This window comes from Schistocerca serialis, chromosome 7 (assembly GCF_023864345.2).
Source record: "Schistocerca serialis cubense isolate TAMUIC-IGC-003099 chromosome 7, iqSchSeri2.2, whole genome shotgun sequence".
Classification (NCBI taxonomy): domain Eukaryota; kingdom Metazoa; phylum Arthropoda; class Insecta; order Orthoptera; family Acrididae; genus Schistocerca; species Schistocerca serialis.
In genome coordinates, this window is record NC_064644.1 from 371,244,976 (window position 1) to 371,265,616 (window position 20,641).

General features: G+C 40.4%; 1 pseudogene; it reads left to right on the forward strand.

Annotated features, from left to right (window-relative positions):
• Nucleotides 1-3,023: 3,023 nt before the first annotated feature.
• On the forward strand, nt 3,024-3,140 carry LOC126413575 (5S ribosomal RNA; annotated as a pseudogene).
• The last annotated feature ends 17,501 nt before the right edge of the window (nt 3,141-20,641 follow it).

Here is a 20,641-nt window from a genome sequence, read left to right on the forward strand (position 1 = left end):
TATAAAAGAGCCCTCCTTCAGTTTAAGTTGCTCTAGACAATAGACAGTTTGTTGCTCTAGACAATACTTTTTTGTATCTAAGCTTTCTACTCAGTGATAACTTTTGACATATATGGTAACTCCTCCTCTCACCTTATTCTCTCTTCTCATCTGAGCAGCTAGTTTGTAACCACTGATATCTACCTTTTCCATATCAGACACATGTGATGCTCAGACAGACACAGTATATCTATTACATTGTAAGATTCAATGTCATGTAAACAAACCAGGAGCTCATATACTTTATTCTTCAATCCTAGGATATTTTGGTGAAAAATAGTAACATAATTTTTTTACTTTACTTTTGTGAGAATCTACTTTTTTCCTTAATCCACCAATATTTTGGTTAAATATGGTAACATCATTATTTACTTTCCTGTTGTGAGAATTTTGTGAGATTTGGACCTCTTTAGCACCTGCCTGCCTGAACTTCTCATTGGACATTGATATTAGTCTAAAAGAGTGATACATCCATGAGTACTAGTGTTCCCCCTTATGGATTTCGCTAACAAGCCTGCCAGTTTACCCTTCCCTTTCCTATTGAGGTGTAGGCCATGCCTTGTGAAATCCCCCCTATCAATAGCCTCAACAGGAACTAATCCAATGTCTGACAGAGTGGCCGCCATAAGCAACTGATTCAACTCCATATTTACCCTCCTGGAAGAGTGGTTCAACTGGGGCTGATCATGCCGCACGAAAGCAGGCACCAGCTCAACATTGGTATGGGTCATTGCCGAGGCTATTTTCACCAGGTCACACTCAATACTGTAGCCCTGATCCCTATCAATACTGTTTCCCACTCCACCCACTATCATCATATGATCCTGCTTTGTGAAACCCTTGCACAAGGAACCTATATCATCTACCACCTGGCTAAGACATGCACTTGGCTTGAAAAAGTTTGTGACCTGGTACCTGTCACCTAATTTTTCCTGCAAAATCTGGCCCACACCTCTTCCATGGCTGCCACCTAACAACAGAACTTTCCTCTTACTTTCAACTTTTTTTGAAACAGTTGGTTTCCTAGTGAGATTCTGTTCCATCTTAACTACATCTACTTCTACTGGAGCCTCTTCCTTACTTAACTGTGGTAGCAAGGCAAATCTATTGGTTGTGCCAATTGGGAAACTGTCAGACACTGTCCTCTTTCTGTGGCCCCTGTTCCCAGCTACCACTTCCCACCGCTGTTTACCCTCCTCTCCCCTTAACCTCTTCAGTTCCACCATTGCTCTGTCCAAATCAGCCTGAAGGGCTCTAATTTTCTCCTCCTGTTCAGCTATAATCCTGTCTCTTGAGCAAACCCTGCAAAAGAATGGAAGAGTCTCGTTTGCTTCCCCATTTCCTATGCTGCTACAATTTCCCCAATGAAACCACCTGCCACAGCAGCTGCACAAAGCCCCTGAACTAACTTTCCTACTGCAACTCACACACTTAGTATCCATGGTAGTTTGGAAATTAGTTACGAGATTTACTAAGTGATAACGATAATATATTAAATACAGATGCAAAGGGACACTAAATATATTTTGGAAACTAACATGTAAGTAAACTATTACTAAATGCACTGAAATTTGTGGTATATCGCTAAATATGCATGATCAAAAATTAGGCCTAAAAAGCCGAATGTAACCAAAACGAACTTTTTGTGATAAGTGGAAGAATAAGAAAATAAAAGAAAAACCTTTAATGACAAGCTTGAAGAGCACGCTAATGAACGTATTTAATTAGTTAATCTATACGAAATGCACTTAAGATTGCGGTATAGCACTAAGAAAGTGAGGGAAAACCGCGAAATATAAACAAAACGAACTTTTCGCGATTACTGGAACAATATGCAAATAAAAGAAAAGCCTTTAATGGTGAGCTTGAAAAGCACCCTAATGAACGTATTTAATCAGTTAATGACAACAAATGCACTTACAATTACGGTATAACGTTAAATATGGACATTCGAAAAATTAGGCCTAAGCATCAGTACGTAAACAAACGAACTTTTCGCGATTACTAGAACACTACGCAAATAAAAGAAAAAAACGTTTAATGGTGAGCTTGAAGAGTACACTAAAGAAGGTATTTAATTAGTTAAATGTGTTCAACTACAATTAATTACAACCTAAGTTACTTATCTTTCACGAGAACTCTGTCTCCGTATGTGCGGCCTTGTGCATATTGTTTGTGTAGCTTGCTATTCTTGGAGTAATCAGAATGTATGGATGAGCAAGTAGAGAGTAATGCATGAGACAGTGAGAACTTTGGATGCCAGTTTTCTTTATAAAGCGTTATATGTTAGATAAACAAAATGGAAAGTCATTCACTGTTGGTGTGTACTGTTTATTTAGGATTGAATAAGATCAGATCCAAGAACAGTAGTGACAGACTAAGAAACTGAAGGAAACTACAATATAGTATGGAAATTTTATCACTATGCTATGTTTCAAAGTTGTGAACAAACTGTTAGCAAGAATCAGCAGAGGATCCAGTGGTGCCCAGTGTGACAGAAGTGGCTAGTATCCAAACGCCAATCAGCAACATTACCTGCAAGCTCCACTGTGAAACAGATTCACTAACAACTGTTAATCAAATGCTTCGGTTGTGAGAGTTAAACATTCTGACTGACACTAAAAAGTGGACAGAGTGCACACTGGAAGCTGGTTAAGTTAAAGGTAGAAGAGATAATACAGAAAAAGAGGTCCAAAATTTTTAATTGTAAACTTATTGTCACCTCGCTTTCAGAAAATATTACTTGTTTATTGGTACTAGACTATATTTAGAATATATGACAATATTTTAATGCTTGATAGATAAAATCTATTTTATACAAATGAAATGACACAATGTCAGAGACTTTACTGGTCTTATACAAATATGATTTTATATACTGAAGCAGTGAGTGAAAATTTGTGCCAAGGGCAGGAATCAAACACAAGTCTCCCGTTTACTAGGCAGGTGCGCTTGCCATTAGGATACCTTTGCACAGCAGTTCAGGCAACGGCCTTGCTGCAGTGGATACACTGGTTCCCGTGAGATCACCGAAGTTAAGCGCTGTTGGGCGTGGCCAGCACTTGGATGGGTAACCATCCAGCCGCCATGTGCTGTTGCCATTTTTCGGGGTGCACTCAGCCTCGTGATGCCAATTGAGGAGCTACTCGACCGAATAGTAGCGCTTCAGTCAAGAATACCATCATTACGACCGGGAGAGCGGTGTGCTGACCCCACGCCCCTCCTATCCGCATCCTCCTCGGAGGATGACACGGCTGTCGGATGGTCCCGGTAGGCCACTCGCGGTCTGAAGACGGAGTGCTTTTCTTTTGCACAGCAGTTCACACAACTACATGACTTCCTTCTCGATCCAAATTCTCAAAGTCGTCCCAGTCTACTTTATACATAAAACCATAAAATCTACACTGACGAGCCAAAGAAACTGGTACATCTGCCTAATATCGTGTAGGGCCCCTGCGAGCACGCAAAAGTGCCGCAACACGACGTGGTATGGACTCCCCTAATATCTGAAGTAGTGCTGGAAGGAATCGACACTATGAATCTTGCAGGGCTGTCCATAAATCTCTAAGAGTGCGAGGAGTGGAGATCTCTTCTAAACAGCACTTTGCAAGGCATCCCAGATATACTCTATGGTGTTCATCACTGGGGAGTTTAGTGGCCAGCGGAAGTATTTAAACTCAGAGAAGTGTTCCTGGAGCCACTCTGTAACAATTGTGAACTTGTCAGCTTCGCATACTCCTGCTCGAATTGCCCAAGTTCGTCGGAATGCACAATAGACATGAATGGATGCAAGTGATCAGATGGTATGCTTACATACATGTCACCTGTCAGAGTCGTATCTAGATGTATAAGGCGTCCCATATCACTCCAACTGCACACACCCCACACCATTACAGAGCCTCCACCAGCTTGAACAGTCCCCTGCTGACATGCAGTGTCTATGGATCATGAGGTTGTCTCCGTACCTGTACACATCCGCTCAATACAATCTGAAATGAGACTCGTCCCATCAGACAACATGTTCTCAGTCATAAACAGTCCAATGTCGGTGGTGACGGGCCCAAGCGAGGCGTAAGGCTTTGTGTCGCGCAGTCATCAAGAGTACACGAGTGGGTCTTGGGCTCTGCAAACCCATATCAATGATGTTTCGTTGAATGGTTCACACGCTGACACTTGTTGATGGCCCAGTACTGAAATCTGCAGCAAGTTGCAGAAGGGTTGCACATTCGTCACGTTGAACGATTCTCTTCACTCGTAGTTGGTCCCATTCTTGCAGATTTTTTTCTGGTCACAGTAATGTCGGATATTTCGTATTTTACCAGATTCCTGATATGCATGGTACACTCGTGAAATGGTCACACAGGAAAATTCGCACTTCATCGCTACCTCAGGGATGCTGTGTGCCATCACTCGTGCGCCAGCTATAACACCACGTTCAGACTCACTTAAATCTTGATAACCTGCAGTTGTAGCAGCAGTAATTGATGTAAGAACTATGGCAGATGCTTGTTTTCTTATATATGCATAGCTGACCGCAGCGCCACATTCTGCCTGTTTACATATCTCTGTATTTGAATACGCATGCCTATACCAGTATATTTGGTGCTTCAGTGTTTTTTGTTTTTTAGATGTACTGGGAGCTCGGTAAACGAAAGATACGAGGGATAATACAGAAGAAGACGGCTAACATTTCTAATTGTAAATGTATTGCCCTCTTCCTTTAGAAAATACTGCGTGTTTGTTAGTGTTAAGGCTGTAATCAGAATATAAGGCAATCCTTTACTGATTGATAAATGAAATAAATTTTGTTTGTAGATGGGTAGAATACATTCATATGTTTAGTAGGATACAATAATATATGCAATAGGACACATTCGTATGTCTAATAGGATACATGAATATACAAGAACATGTGTCTTACTATTGAAGGAAATAATAAAGTGATGTGAGAGGAAGAATGAATATTCCATTAGATTTGAGAATCAAATTGAAAGAAAAATGAATGATAATAATTTTAAAATTAAAATTTGGCTGTTAAGTACCAATTTGGAGAATAGTCTTTTGTCTTTTGTTTTCACAGACTCTTAAATTACTGAAAAAAAAAAGATATTTAACTAAGTATATTGTAACTATGATTTTAAATTATATTTCAAATATTTCTGAATTGCATTTTGTATTTGTTTGTGTAAGGACATTCTACTTCCACACACATACAAATACACACACACACACACACACACACACACACACACACACACACAGATACATACATACATATATATATATATATATTTGTGTGTGTGTGTGTGTGTGTGTGTTTGTGTGTACCAGTCACAAGATTTTGAGTTTTGTTGTTGTAATAGTGCCATAGGTTCATCTTGATGTTACTGCATTGCCACATGGGAATCATACAATGGTTTAAGAAAATCCCAGTATTTCTTTTTCACAAAGTTTTATATTGCATACTAGATGTTTGGCGGTGAACTATATGTGTAAAATTGTCTTAACACTGTTTCATGACTGACATAAGACTGCCCTCAGACTGACCTCTATTTCTATGATTTTAAACAATTACAGTTATTGTTATCTATCAAATTTTTAAATTTATACAATTAAAATTTTTGCATACATCTTCCTAAATTACATAGAAATTGACACGAGATAAAAGTGAATAATTTTACAAAGACAAGAAAGAATTAGTTTCTATTAAGACTATAAATTACATGTTTTGTCATTGCAACAATATATTTTGTTAATTGGCAAATATCATTTTACTTACTTCAAGAATAATCACCCCATCATTTACAGGTGAACAGAGCCATTAGTTCTATTGAATGAAAGGCCTAGTTTCTTGTCATTAAATTTTGTGGAACTAAAATTTTACGTTTCCATATAGTCATAATAATAGTTCTGTTAACTAACACCAATTAGAACATGAGCATATTTGGTTCTGACTGAAAAATCATCATGTCATATTTCAATTAGAGATACAAACAATTTTTTAGCTTGAAAATATAAAAATAGCTGTCTTTCGATGACTAAAAATATCGGAACTTTAATCATTAATTACTCCATAATTACAATAGCAAAATTATTCCTACCATGTGGCTGAAGTTTGTGTAATGTACAAATATTGGTGGTATATCAGCTTTTCATCCAACATGTTTCCTTCATTCTGCATACTGGTGAGGCCCAATGCAAACAGTATCAAAACAATAGCTTAAATTAATGTAAGTTACTAATTTGCTGCAAAAAATCTTCGATATTTTGAATCCAGATAAGATAAAATAAAAACAGCAGTTTAAAGTGGTGTAAATTACTGATATTACACTTATGCCATCTTCAAGAGAGTGGGGATGAGACAAAGAGGATACAGGATCCCAAAAAGGGTTGTTGTATTACATTAACACTAAACATCCTGGAAATGTATTTGAGTTCATATACTATAACTTAAAATTTGATTACTAATTTGTATAATCAATATTCTTCAAAAAAATATGAGGTTACAACCTTTGCCTGAAGTACAAACCAAACAACTAAATTGTGTTAAAATGAATGGCACATACTGCAAGTTGACTCCATTCATTTCTGGTCATCTATATAAGTAAATTGTGTTAGCGTGGAGGGTGCAAATGACATCTTGACTATGTTCATTTATATTGTTTTGGCTTTAAGTCGATTCATGTACATGCAACATTTAATTGGTCAGCAGAGGCACCTCTCACCTGTTTTTATTGCTTGAATCAGTTTCAACTAATGCATTCTAAACATTACCAAATATTTTTGTGCAAGTAACTTAAGACATGCCTCACAGTAGATTGTTGGAAGCCATGCTATTCATATTGTATATTAATGAGCTTGCAGACAATATTAATAGTAACCTCAGATTTTTGCAGGTGATATAGTTACCCACAATGAAGAACTGTCTGAAAAAACCTGAAAAAGTATTCACTGAGATCTTGATGTGTTACAAAGTGGTAGAAAGGTTGACAACTTTCTTTAGCACTTCAGAAATAAAAAATTATGATCTTCATGAAACAAAAAATGTAATATACTGTGATTACACTGTCAATGAGTCGTAACTAGAATCAGTCAGTACATTCAAATGCCTGCATCTTGTAGGGATATTAAATACAACGATTATGTAGATTCAGTTGTAGGTAAATCAGGTGGCAGGCTTCAGTACAGTGGTAGGATTCTAGAAAAATGCAATAAGTTTACAAAGGAGACAGCTAACAAAAACACTGGTCTGACCCAACCTAGAATACTGAGCCGTGTTGCGGCTCGCATTGGTGCCGTTGGTAAATTGGCGTAGTGGAATAGGGATAATGGCGTCTCGTTTTCTTCTAGTGTTTGCATTTGCTGGCGTTGTCTATCAACAAGTGGCAGCAGCAGCGGTTATCGATATCTGGTACCATGGTGCTATCTTTGGAAGTACATCAAGTGTTTCTGCGTTGGAGTGTGTCAGGCAGTTCGGTTAGGATGGAGCAGCAGTGAGGTCTGACAGAGCAAGGACATACCGGGATTGCTGGCAGCATGCAGGCACTGCCGGATCGAGGGACTGCAGTTGCGAGGGCGACAACTTTGTTCTCCACCGGACCCAGGACGTTTGAGTTGAATGAACATTAACCCAATAGTGAACCCCCCACCTCACCACTTTGAGATCACACTGTTTGTTCGCACGTTGCTGCTCACAGGGTCCCCAAGATAAAGAGCAACGAGTGGAGTGTTTAGAGTTGCCGATTTCAATTAACTGTCCTCCATCTTTATTATTAATCATTGAATTCCTGGTGTTTTTAGATGAAGTTCAACCAGCGGTATTTTTCTGCGTAGCGGCCACTAACACCCCAGTTACCTGCACTGGATGTTAGCATATTTTCGCAGCAGCGTACCTTTCCTTGCCTTGCCGCTGCTGTCCGGTAATGCATGTAGTTGGACAGCCTCCTTGGTTGTGGTTCGGATATTTGTTTCCCTTGAACTACTTTGGTCATAGTGGGTCCTTCTCCTTCTGGATGTTCTAACACCGGATTCAGAGGATGCAGTCCTGTCCGCCGGTACTGCCTTGCTGGGGTTATTCCATCATTGTGGTAGTTATCAGACGTTAAGCAGACATTGCAAGAGCGTTGTCCAGTGTTTAAGTGAATACAACTCTTGGTTGCCTGTCTCATTGTTTACGAAACTGAGCGACTTTCCCAGGTCGATCCTAGGAGCACTGTCTGAGGCCCACTTCTCTCTTGATTTGATCAGATTGTGATGATTGTCAATAAGTCCTTCAGCCATGAATGCAAATTTGTCTTAAGAATTTTAAATTAGATATTGTCTGTTAAAATGATTGTCCTTTTTTATAATATTTAGTAAGAATTTGCTATCTAGTCTTTGCTGTCAAATTGTGTTGAGTAATTACTATTGGGGACTTCAGCCAAGAAATAATTTGAGTTCCTTGTCAATAAGGCCTTCAGCCGTGAATGCAATTTGTCTCAAGAATTTTTAATTTCATATTGTTTCTTAATATGATTTTCCTTTTTTATAATATCTTAGGAAGACTTTGCTGTCTAGGCCTTCAGTCATCAAATGGTAATTGAGTTATTGCTACTGGGGCCTTCAGCCAATAAATAATTTGAATTTCTGGTCAACAAGGCCTTCAGCCGTGAATGCAATATGTCTATAGAATTTTTAATTAGATATTGTCTTAACAGTCAAATTTTATAATTATTCCTTATTGTCAACCTTATATGAAATTAGTTCCAAGTAAAGTGTATGTGATTTAAAGAAACAAACTGAGCAACCAACGATAACTGACTAAGGCCCTGTCCACACCGAAATCTGCGTTTCCCCTAAGTAAACACGTCTCAAATACTTTTCTAGAGTGTAGGACGAAACAAGACTAACAGGAGATATTGAATGTATATACAAATGAACACCACGAATGGCCGCAGGTTTCTATGACCCAAGGGAGGGCCTCATGAAGATACCAAGGAAGCTGAAGGGGCAGAGGTTTGAAGACAGACACGAAGTGTCCTATGAAAATCTACTTAAAAGGCTTCAAGAAGAAGTTTTAATGGAGCAGACCAGGAATATAACACAGTGCCCTATGTATCACTCCCTTAGGGACCACAGAGTTAAGATTACACTAATTAAAGACCTCCCTCAAAGAAAGTTGTATATCATCATTTCACAAATTTTCAGCAAGTAAAAATAATCACTGGCTTTCTTTGGTACCATTTATTTGTGCGAGGGTTGAATGAAAAGTAGTGCCTCCACCTTCGTTAATTGGGTTTGGATGGGAATATTTTCATAAATCAAGTGCAAAAATAATCCTCAGAATGTGTCCTTTAATTACCAATATTCACTTTCCCACATAATCACCAGCCAATTGGATATATTTCTGCCAACATTGAACAAATTTTCTTAAGCAGTAACAGAAGAAGTCGACACTCTCTTCCTGCAACCACAGTCTCACAGCTCTCTCAAGATCTTCATTAGAAGTATCTTCTGTCACAATTGAATCGAGAAAGGCGTCACCCTCATTCTGATAACAGGAGATGAGTTCCTGGCAAATTTCAAGTCTGTGCACCTTCATTTCAGGAGTCAGCATCTGGGGTACCCATCGTGCACAGATCTTCCGATAGCCAAGTAAATCAATAACGTGACCCACACGTTCTTGTGAAAAGCCGATTGTACTTGCAATTTCTCTCTGAGTGATACGACCATCGTCCTGAATCAGTCTGTCAACCTTTTGCTTGTGAAAATCTGTGGTTGTTTTCACAGGATGTCCAGCTCTTTGTTTGATTGGCGGGTCAGATGTTCCCGCCTCGACATCTTTAAACTTACTCGCCCAACGACGCATAGTACTCACATCAACACAATCACCATAAACTGCTTTCATTCTCTGATGAATCTCCTTTGGGGTGACACTTCTGCTGTCAAGAATTCAATGACTGCACGTTGCTTAAATAGTGTTGACCGACCGTCTGCGCAGGATTCCATACTTTACACTGTAACAACATAAACGTTCAATGCTAAGGCTTCCTGCCAACTGGAGCTGTAGAGAAGCAGCTACGGAACAAGCCAGTACCTGCCGCATACCAATGTTGCCAACTGTTGAAGAGTTACGAAGGTGGAGGCATTACTTTTCAGTCAACCCTCGTACGTTTTATTATGCATGATTAAGAGATACAGCATGTATTACAGAACAACAATACATATTTGCAATATCTTACAACGTTATCTTAATTTTTATGTAGTTTTCTATATATGACATCATGTATTCTGTAAAAGTACAGTACAGTATAATGTTGTATATAAAAAAATATTATTTTTCTCTTACAGTGGCAAACATAATGTAAAGTATTAACAGAATATATTACCTGATGTACCGAAATGATATAATGTATTTAGTTAATTAACCTCTAAACTAAGGAAACTAATATTGTATAGGACAAGAAACAATAACAAAGAAAAAATGAAACAGAGGAATTGAATTGTTCACTCAAAAGGTAAGTTAACATAAAATTCCCTATACATCAAGGTATTTACATATATCCAACAAGTCTCTCATTTTCTCGGCCGATAGAGGAAGAAGCCCCTTACACAATAAATGAAACTGCATAACAGGTATAGAGATGTTAAGTTGATTTTGATTTTCTCTTTCGTTACTAGCAGAGAATGACGTACCCAAGGGTGAATGACATTATGACTAAGTCGCATATACACTGAATTTCTATAATCTGCACAGATGTTCAACCATGTAACTAGTAATTTTCAAGTTTGGATCATTCTTCATAATTCCTTTAAGAACATTGGCAGGAACAAAGTCATTATGCCTCATTTCGTTTGTAATAAAGGTGTACATAAATAACCTACACGTATTACATACTTCCATTCACAGATAACCGCGACATCCGTTACTGTTCTTTTTTTTCGAGTTAGTGCAGGGCAAAAAGCTGCCCCAAAACAATAAACTATTGTTATAAAATATCCTGTCAAAGCAAGGTAGTTGTACAAAAAGTATCATTGTCCCTTTGTTGTTTTGCGCAAAGCAAAGGAAACACCAAACAAATTATTCTAGTGTACAATTTTTACATTATAATGATATACAATGTTCATCTAGGTACCACATTTGATGTAGTTTTTACAGTCACGTCACTGCCAGCTTTAAAAGTATAAGGCTTCATGTTTCCTCCAACTTTGCCAGACATTCTGATTCCAGTTTGATGCATCTTTTTTCTCTTACTATGCTATTATTTAACGACGCAAAATCGCTCAGAGTGAAACTTACATCGGCCATATCCGCCATTTCCATTGCAATACGTCGTTCTTCCAGGATGCTCAACTTTTCAACTACAAATATCTCAACTTGTAAACAGGAAAATGATATGATGTGATGTGATGTGATGTACCACTTTTTCCAATGAAGACTCAATATTGCCAAAAATGTGATGTACACCCTTCCTTGAGGTAGATCTTCAATTGCAGCAAGTGCAGAGGCATTTAAACAGTCACTCCCACCCATGCTCCATATGCGAGTGGAATGGGAAAAATCCATCAAAACTGCTACAATGCGAATGCAATTCATACTAGTTGAGAGAGTATATATCTAGATGTTCGAAGCGAGTGGTCAGGTGAGAATTGTTGAATTCTGATGTGGAAAGCATTGGGAAGAGGGAGTTATACCATACCATTACACCAGTCAACAGGAGTAGACGTGCAAATGCTGCGATGAGTGTACTTGATACGCAGACTGATCTGTGAAGGATTCAGAGCTGATGCAGAAATACGTACAAGGAATCTGAATGACAACTTGGTGATAATTATGACACTGAAGCTGAAGACAGCAACTTCTCCACCACAGTTGCATTGGTAACATGTCAGAATGGTTTCTGCAACATTAGTTTGAGCTTAGTTTCTTTCTGAAACTGAAATATTCTATCATAATAAATTATGTTTCTGCGTAATTCAAATGATTTTCAGTTAAAAGTGTATGTTCCATCTGGTTAAATTTGTTCCTTTTCATCGCAATCAATTCTGCACTTATTATATAAGTAAACATTATTTTAGTTAACAGCAAATAATTGCTAAATTCGATAAGGATAGAAGTTGAAGCAATGAATTTGTGCCAAAGCCAGGACCTGAACCTAGGTCTCCTGTTAACTAGGCTCCAACGCGCTGCCTGACACAAAGTCCACTTACAACTAAGACCATCTTGATTTTCCTCTTCTTAAATCGTCAGTGTCGTTGAGGTTCTGCAATACTGGAATAGCACCACAACATTGTACGTAATAGGGAAATCCTGCCTGTATCTCACCACATTACGTACAGAAGTGTGGTGCTATTCCAGTATCGGGGACCCTCGGCAATTCTGACAATTTAAGAAAGGGAAAATGAAGATGAGCTGAGGTGTAGAATGAGGTTTGTGTTAGGGAGTGCATTCGACTATGGTATTCCGTGCAGCTTTGTTAGCCACAATGCCAGGGCGGTGTAGCGGACAGCATATTAGTCAAGTAAGCAGGAGACCTGGGTTAAAGTCCTCGCGGTGACACAAATTTTAATTCATTATTTCCGTTTCTATCCTTATAGGAGATGAAACTGAGACTTAATACGTCTCTGGAAGATGTAATTACATGAGATGAATAATTGTTAAATTTGAAAGTCTGCAAATATTTGTATAAAAAGCGCTTTGTTCAAAACCTGTTCGACGCTGCGGTTTGTGAGCAGCTTATTTAAAATATTTTTGATAAGTTTCTATGAGTGAATACGTTTCTTGCCTTTCCATTCGTGACTTTCGATGTATGTTTTCGAGCCCATATTTACTAGGCATTTTTTCTTGTTTGGTCCATACTACCACCTCTGACAGTTGCCTATACTACAATCTTAGCAACGGCAGCATGTATTCCACTGTCAGAGGTATCAGAACAGATTTCGCTTGTAATTTTCGACCCGTTCGTTTCCAGTATGGACCCATTACCTCAAGCTGGTACATTTATAGCATCGTATTACAGTGCTCAGTGATTTATTATTCGTTTCCACTTTTTGCCAAAATGTTTTTTGACTATGTCTACATTAATGTGTATTTATTTTGGAAGGTAATTCATTGTTGTTTCATTGTGTTCCGTTACGTGTTATCGTCCAAACAAATCAGTTAATCTCGCCCGTAATCAAATCATAGTCATCAAAAATTAATCGTAGGCCTATCTAGCGGTTAGATTAATTTCAGAGAGAGAATCTGCCATGCCAAATTTTGACATCCTACTATTCACAAAGGCTCATATAGGCTAAATCCGGTGTCTTTAGCGTTGCCCTTAATGATTACATATCACGATCTGAAGCCATATTCGGTAGAATCGTTTCACACCTCATTTACTAACTATATCTGAACACCAAGAGGAGTTTTGCTACAACGCCTTGACTTCCACTTGGCCATCAAATATGATAGGAATCAATCAAAAGTGTAGCTCCACTTGCCATTATAGACCAGTATAATATATTTTAAGTTTTATACACCCGTCTTTCTCATTAACAAATTATCATACCATTATATTTCACAGAATAAAACATTCACAAGCAACACAGAAAACAAAAATTATCTAAATTAAAACAGAAATTTGTCAGTATGACCGCAAAAGCTACATAAATGTTACAGAAGACACCAAAAACAGAAAGTACAGTAATTCATCTACAATTAGGTAAGAGCTAATCACAAAGCCAGTTTTTCTGTAGAATACTGAAGAGAAGCTCTCTGGCTTGTAAATTACTGAGAAAGACGTCTTCTGGGCCAGGAAGTGTGTCCTATTAATTTTGATACAACGTACGCTCCAGAATCTAAAATAGGATGATACAACGTGTTTGATACGTTTAAATGTACACTAAGTTACTTTTGATATAATTAAACAATATAAATACTAAACAATGATGCAGATAACCCAGTCTTTGACCGGTCCTTTGTCACTCGGATCAGGGGGACACTGACTTTCTCTCGTTTGTGAGTATTGTTCCTAGACAGCATCGTTCTGCAGAGAGACTCACACTACTATTAATTCATATCTAAGTTATATTTTACATCAATTCGATATGCCAACAACCATAGATCGATAGATCTAAACGTATCAAGTACCTTTGTCAAGATTTAACATCCATGATGCATTTTCGATAGTCAGTTAAAAAAAAAATGAGGCTCTTGTCGCCCATTGATTTTCATCTGTATTCTCTCATCTTGCATAATATAAGCACGTCAGTTTATTGCTCGTTGTAAATTTGCAGCACTAGCAATAGCATCTAACTTAATGTAAGTTTCATTTTTCGAAAATAACAACACTATCCTTTTCTAACAATATGTGACGTTTCTTTTTATGTTTCAGCTTTTAGTCACGTTGGAAAACGACTGGTTTGGTGATGTGTCGTTTTGAGCGTCATTATGTGCAGATATGCATTCTACAAAGAATCTAAATTTATTGTCACGAAGTCCGATCAATGTTTTTAGTATAATGCAGATCATTCTGACGCATTATACTTCATTTGATCATGGTCCGCTCCCCAACAACGACTCCGAGCCTGACAATTACTAAATTAGGAAATTGAAGAACTTCAATTCACCAGCTCTAGGGAGATTAATTAAGAATTGAACTTATTATGGTATATCTTTCTATATTCTCCTCCCACCATGGTCGTTGTGATGTACCACACTTCAGAACAACTAGTTTTCGGAAGAAAGGAAGATTAGCATTTCAAATCAATTACATTTCTCCTTTCTTATTGTATGGTATACTGTTTAATTTTTGCTTGATTTTCTGAGGTTAGATAACTTTTTTGATCGAGGTTTGTAATCATTTTTTGGCTTAGATTTTTTTTTAGTTCCGCTTTTGAGTTCAACATTTGTGATCGCTATTAACATGCTATGATGGCATGAATAATGGTCAAATATTTACTGCTTCTACGTGTATAAATGCTGTTAAATTCTTCTTACAACGATAGATTTAAGTAAATCCCATCAATTGTGAATGACTGCCCTATGAAACTCAATGGAGGTCCTGAAGTTAACGAAATATGTGCAGATGAGTTCATTGTAATTGCAAATATGTTTATTTCTGATTCGTCATGCATGGCTAGTTTGGTTTCATTAAACACTGTCAGATGTGCCAAAATAAAGCAATATTTCCTTTTAAAATTTTACGGAAAAATACAATAAAAATGGGAGGAGCATAAAAGATTACAATGGTGCGTAAGTCGTGATGCAATTTATGTGCCATTATTTTCTTATGTTCTTCCTGTTTTTATTTTTTGTCTCACACTGTAACAAGTCATAAATAACGTTCCAGGAGCAATATTAAGTATTTTACGAGATGGTAGTGCTAAGTAATTTGAATAAAACAGTCCATGTAACATGTGTCTATTTTTTAATTTGTTACAGACATATTTCGTTTCATATGTTTGCATTCTATTTGCTATGTATAATTTATCGATTGTCATCCTTGTTTTGAAGTTCACGTTACCAAGTTGCGATTGAGTTTCTATAACTGATTTGTTGAATGGTCTCTGTGATTTATTGGCCAATTCTACTGCGATTTTTAAGTACTCCACACACATTTCAAAATGGTGAATATGGCGGTATGGTGTTTATGTACGGTTTTTACAGTTCATTCAGTACATTGTAGAAGCACATGCACATAGACGATTGGAATTTTATCGTTGGCTAATTCCAAATCGCCTAGTAATCTCCTTTATACTGTTTACTGATGAAAGCACTTTCACTCGTGATTGGCCAGTTCTTTTAAATACACCACACACATTTAAAATGGTTGAATATGCCAATATGGTATTAATGTACAGTTTTCAAAGTGGATTCAATATCTTCTAGAAGGAGATGCACGTAGTCAATTGTAATTTTATCACAGGGTAGTTTCAAATCGCCTAGTAATCTCATTTGTACGGTTTATCTGATGGGACCATTTTCACACGTGATGCTGCAAAAACACACCTAACTCACATCGGTGGTCCTGCAAAAATCCACACAAATGTTCTTTCAGGGGCAGATCTGGAGATATTACTGGCCATAGACATCATTCAGACAGTTCCTAGAGACACGTGTCATGTGTGGATAAGCATTGTCCTGTTGAAAAATGGACCACGATACTGTCACATCAGAAATAACACGTGAGGACGCATGATGTTCATGACGTTCCGTTGTGCCAACAGTACTCCCTTAGTCAACATCAGACGTGACCTGAAGTCGTACTCTATGGCTCTCCACACCATGACGTAAAGGGTAAGAGCGCTGTGCCTCTTCAAAACACTGGTTGAGTGGAACCTCTCCCCAGGTCACCGCCATAATCGCCCACGATGGTCACGAGTGTCCAAATCTGACTTCTGACTGTCTCTGGCAAATCGTGAGGGACAACACAGAATGTTTCAGTGAATCCATTACTTATTTTCGAATGGCATGTGCAGATGTGAAGGGATTACGACGTGACTGGTGCGCAATACGGCGATCCTTTCCTGTGATGTCAGACTTGTTCGACCAGAAACTCAACTACAATTATGCCTGCCCTAATGTTTCCATGCATTCCAACATCAAGACGGTGTCACATCCAAATGCCCCGCAAATCTGTATATTTCAAGGTTGGAGGAACCGCACAAATGGAGACCCAGAATGAAGCCCCTTTGAAACTGTGTCAGGTGCTTGTAATGTGGTCTCACTCAAGTATGCAGCATCTCTGTGTCCTTCACAATGCTTACGCAACATCCGACGCCGTTCAAGACCAATATACACTGAATTTGCAAAAGTCATGGGATATCTCCTAATATCGTTTCGGACCTTATTTTTCCTCCCATAGTGCAACATCTCGACGTGGCAGAGACTCAAGAAGTTGTTGGAAGTCCCGTGCTGACAGATTGAGCCATGCTGCCCCCATAGCTGCCAATAATTGTGGAAATGTTAGCGGTGCAGGATTTTGTGCACGAACCGACCACTCGATTATGTAATAAGTATTCGACAGCATTCTTGACGGGTGATCTGGATGGCAAAATCTTTTGCTCGTGTTTTCCAGAATGTTCTCCAAACCAATTGCGAACAACTGCGGTCTGGTGACATGATGTATTGTCATCCATAAAAATTCCATCGTTGTTTGGGAAATGAAGCCCAAGAATAGTTGCAAATGGTCTTCAAGTTGTCGAAGATAACCGGGGTACCCAGTCCATTCCATGTAAATATAGCCCACATCCTTATGGAGCCACCACCAGCTTGCACAATACCTTGTTCACAAATTGGGGCCGGCCGCTGTGGCCGAGCTGTTCTAGACGCTTCAGTCCGGAACCGCGCTGCTGATACGGTCGCAGGTTCGAATCCTGCCTCGGGCATGGAAGTGTGTGATGTCCTTAGTCCCATAGTGCTTAGAGCCATTTTGACAAATTGGGTCCATGGCTTCCCTGGATCTGCGCGACACTCGAACCCCATAATCGGCTCCTACTAACTGCAGTCGGGACTCATTTAGCCATGCCATGGTTTCCCCGTCATTTAGGGTCCAACTAACATGGTCTCGAGCCCAAGAGAGACGCTGCAGGCGATGTCGTGCGGTTCGTGAAGGCACTGGTGTTGGTCTTCAGCTGCCATAGCCGCACTGTCCTAACGAATAAGTTCGCCGTACACCCTACACTGATTTCTGGGATTATTTGATGCAGCGGTCCTTGTCTGTTAGCAGCGATAACTCTGCACAAACGCCACTGGTCTCTTTCTTTACGTGAACGCCGCTGGCCACTCTGCTGTCCGTCGTGAGAGGTAATGCCGGAAATCTGGTATTCTCGGCACACTCTTGACGTTGTAGATTTAGGAATACTGAATTCCCTAACGATTTCATAAATGGAATGTCCCATGCATCTGGCTCCTTTCATTCCGTGTTGAAAGTCTGTTAACTCCCGTCGTGCAGCCATAATCACGTCAGGGACTTTTTCACATGAATTACCTGACTACAAATGACAGTACCGCCAAAGCACTGCCATTTTATACCTTGTATACACGATACTACCGCCATCGGCTATGTGCATATTGCTATCCCACGCCTATTGTCACTTCAGTGTGTACCATACCAGCCTGGTTACAACACGAGCAACACTAATACACTCCTGGAAATTGAAATAAGAACACCGTGAATTCATTGTCCCAGGAAGGGGAAACTTTATTGACACATTCCTGGGGTCAGATACATCACATGATCACACTGACAGAACCACAGGCACATAGACACAGGCAACATAGCATGCACAATGTCGGCACTAGTACAGTGTATATCCACCTTTCGCAGCAATGCAGGCTGCTATTCTCCCATGGAGACGATCGTAGAGATGCTGGATGTAGTCCTGTGGAACGGCTTGCCATGCCATTTCCACCTGGCGCCTCAGTTGGACCAGCGTTCGTGCTGGACGTGCAGACCGCGTGAGACGACGCTTCATCCAGTCCCAAACATGCTCAATGGGGGACAGATCCGGAGATCTTGCTGGCCAGGGTAGTTGACTTACACCTTCTAGAGCACGTTGGGTGGCACGGGATACATGCGGACGTGCATTGTCCTGTTGGAACAGCAAGTTCCCTTGCCGGTCTAGAAATGGTAGAACGATGGGTTCGATGACGGTTTGGATGTACCGTGCACTATTCAGTGTCCCCTCGACGATCACCTGTGCTGTACGGCCAGTGTAGGAGATCGCTCCCCACACCATGACGCCGGGTGTTGGCCCTGTGTGCCTCGGTCGTATGCAGTCCTGATTGTGGTGCTCACCTGCACGGCGCCAAACACGCATACGACCATCATTGGCACCAAGGCAGAAGTGACTCTCATCGCTGAAGACGACACGTCTCCATTCGTCCCTCCATTCACGCCTGTCGCGACACCACTGGAGGCGGGCTGCACGATGTTGGGGCGTGAGCGGAAGACGGCCTAACGGTGTGCGGGACCGTAGCCCAGCTTCATGGAGACGGTTGCGAATGGTCCTCGCCGCTACCCCAGGAGCAACAGTGTCCCTAATTTGCTGGGAAGTGGCGGTGCGGTCCCCTACGGCACTGCGTAGGATCCTACGGTCTTGGCGTGCATCCGTGCGTCGCTGCGGTCCGGTCCCAGGTCGACGGGCACGTGCACCTTCCGCCGACCACTGGCGACAACATCGATGTACTGTGGAGACCTCAAGCCCCACGTGTTGAGCAATTCGGCGGTATGTCCACCCGGCCTCCCGCATGCCCACTATACGCCCTCGCTCAAAGTCCGTCAACTGCACATACGGTTCACGTCCACGCTGTCGCGGCATGCTACCAGTGTTAAAGACTGCGATGGAGCTCCGTATGCCACGGCAAACTGGCTGACACTGACGGCGGCGGTGCACAAATGCTGCGCAGCTAGCGCCATTCCACGGCCAACACCGCGGTTCCTGGTGTGTCCGCTGTGCCGTGCGTGTGATCATTGCTTGTACAGCCCTCTCGCAGTGTCCGGAGCAAGTATGGTGGGTCTGACACACCGGTGTTCTTTTTCCATTTCCAGGAGTGTACATCCTCGTTGCCCTAGAGTGTACCAACTCTCTAACATATAGGGGTGCCAAGCAGAGATACCTCTACATTGTCAGGATTATGTTGTGAAACCTGCAGAGCATCGGCTCTAAGAAAACATGGCTAGCAAGTTAATGTTTATTCATTCAGGTTTACAGTTCTGTGTTTCCTCTTCAGCCTCGGCTAACGCCACATGCCACTCACATTGTGAAGTCCCACTGAGCCCCATTGTCGTCTCGGCTGGCAAAGCTGCTGCTCCAGCAATTCAGTTGAAGTTTTGCTGGGTCACGTTTGTACTGTAATTGCAGCCGAAGCTGTAGTGTGAGATTATGCCCCCACACCGTGTCAGAGCTTCATCGCTCCGAAAGATGACGACGACCCATGGTTGTCAGTTTGAGTGAACCATACTGCTGGAAGTCATGTATTTGCGACCCAAACTGACATGTAGGTCCTGGCACTTGTAAGTGTCTCCATTTATGATCAGAAATAGGGCCGCAGATGGCCCTGTCACCCAGCAGTTACAATGATGCTGAGTAAGAAGCACCGTAAGATGTACTGGTATTGCAAGAACCTCAGTCTCTCCATCGACAAAGTGGTAGGGGTACAGTGCGAAGTCTCATGAGTGGCAGATCGTGGTTACTTGGTTGTTGTCATCTAAGGAGCGGCAAGCAGCGTGTTCACGAGAAGAGCTGGAAGATCTAATACATGGATGTGTGTACACGGTAATAAACACTGAACTCTCGCTAATACGGCTCTCAGTAATCCGGCGTGTCAGTAATCCGGCACATTTCCAGCTTCTAGTTGTTCAACCTGAAATGACGCTTACAATAATGAAATTTCGTCTGTGAACAATGTTGTTAGTTAATTATAATGTTCAGCATTCCTGTACACTTCGAAATTGTGGCTTTGCTTATGGATCATTATCACGGCTTCTGAAGGGAAACGCGTTATGCTAGACCTCAAACGGAAACTCGAAATTAGATATGAACTGATCTTAGGATCTTTGCAGAAAACCGTTGTTGCTGGCAACAGTGTTGGACGAGCAAGTATTTATGACCAAAATTCAGCAGAAAAGAGATAATC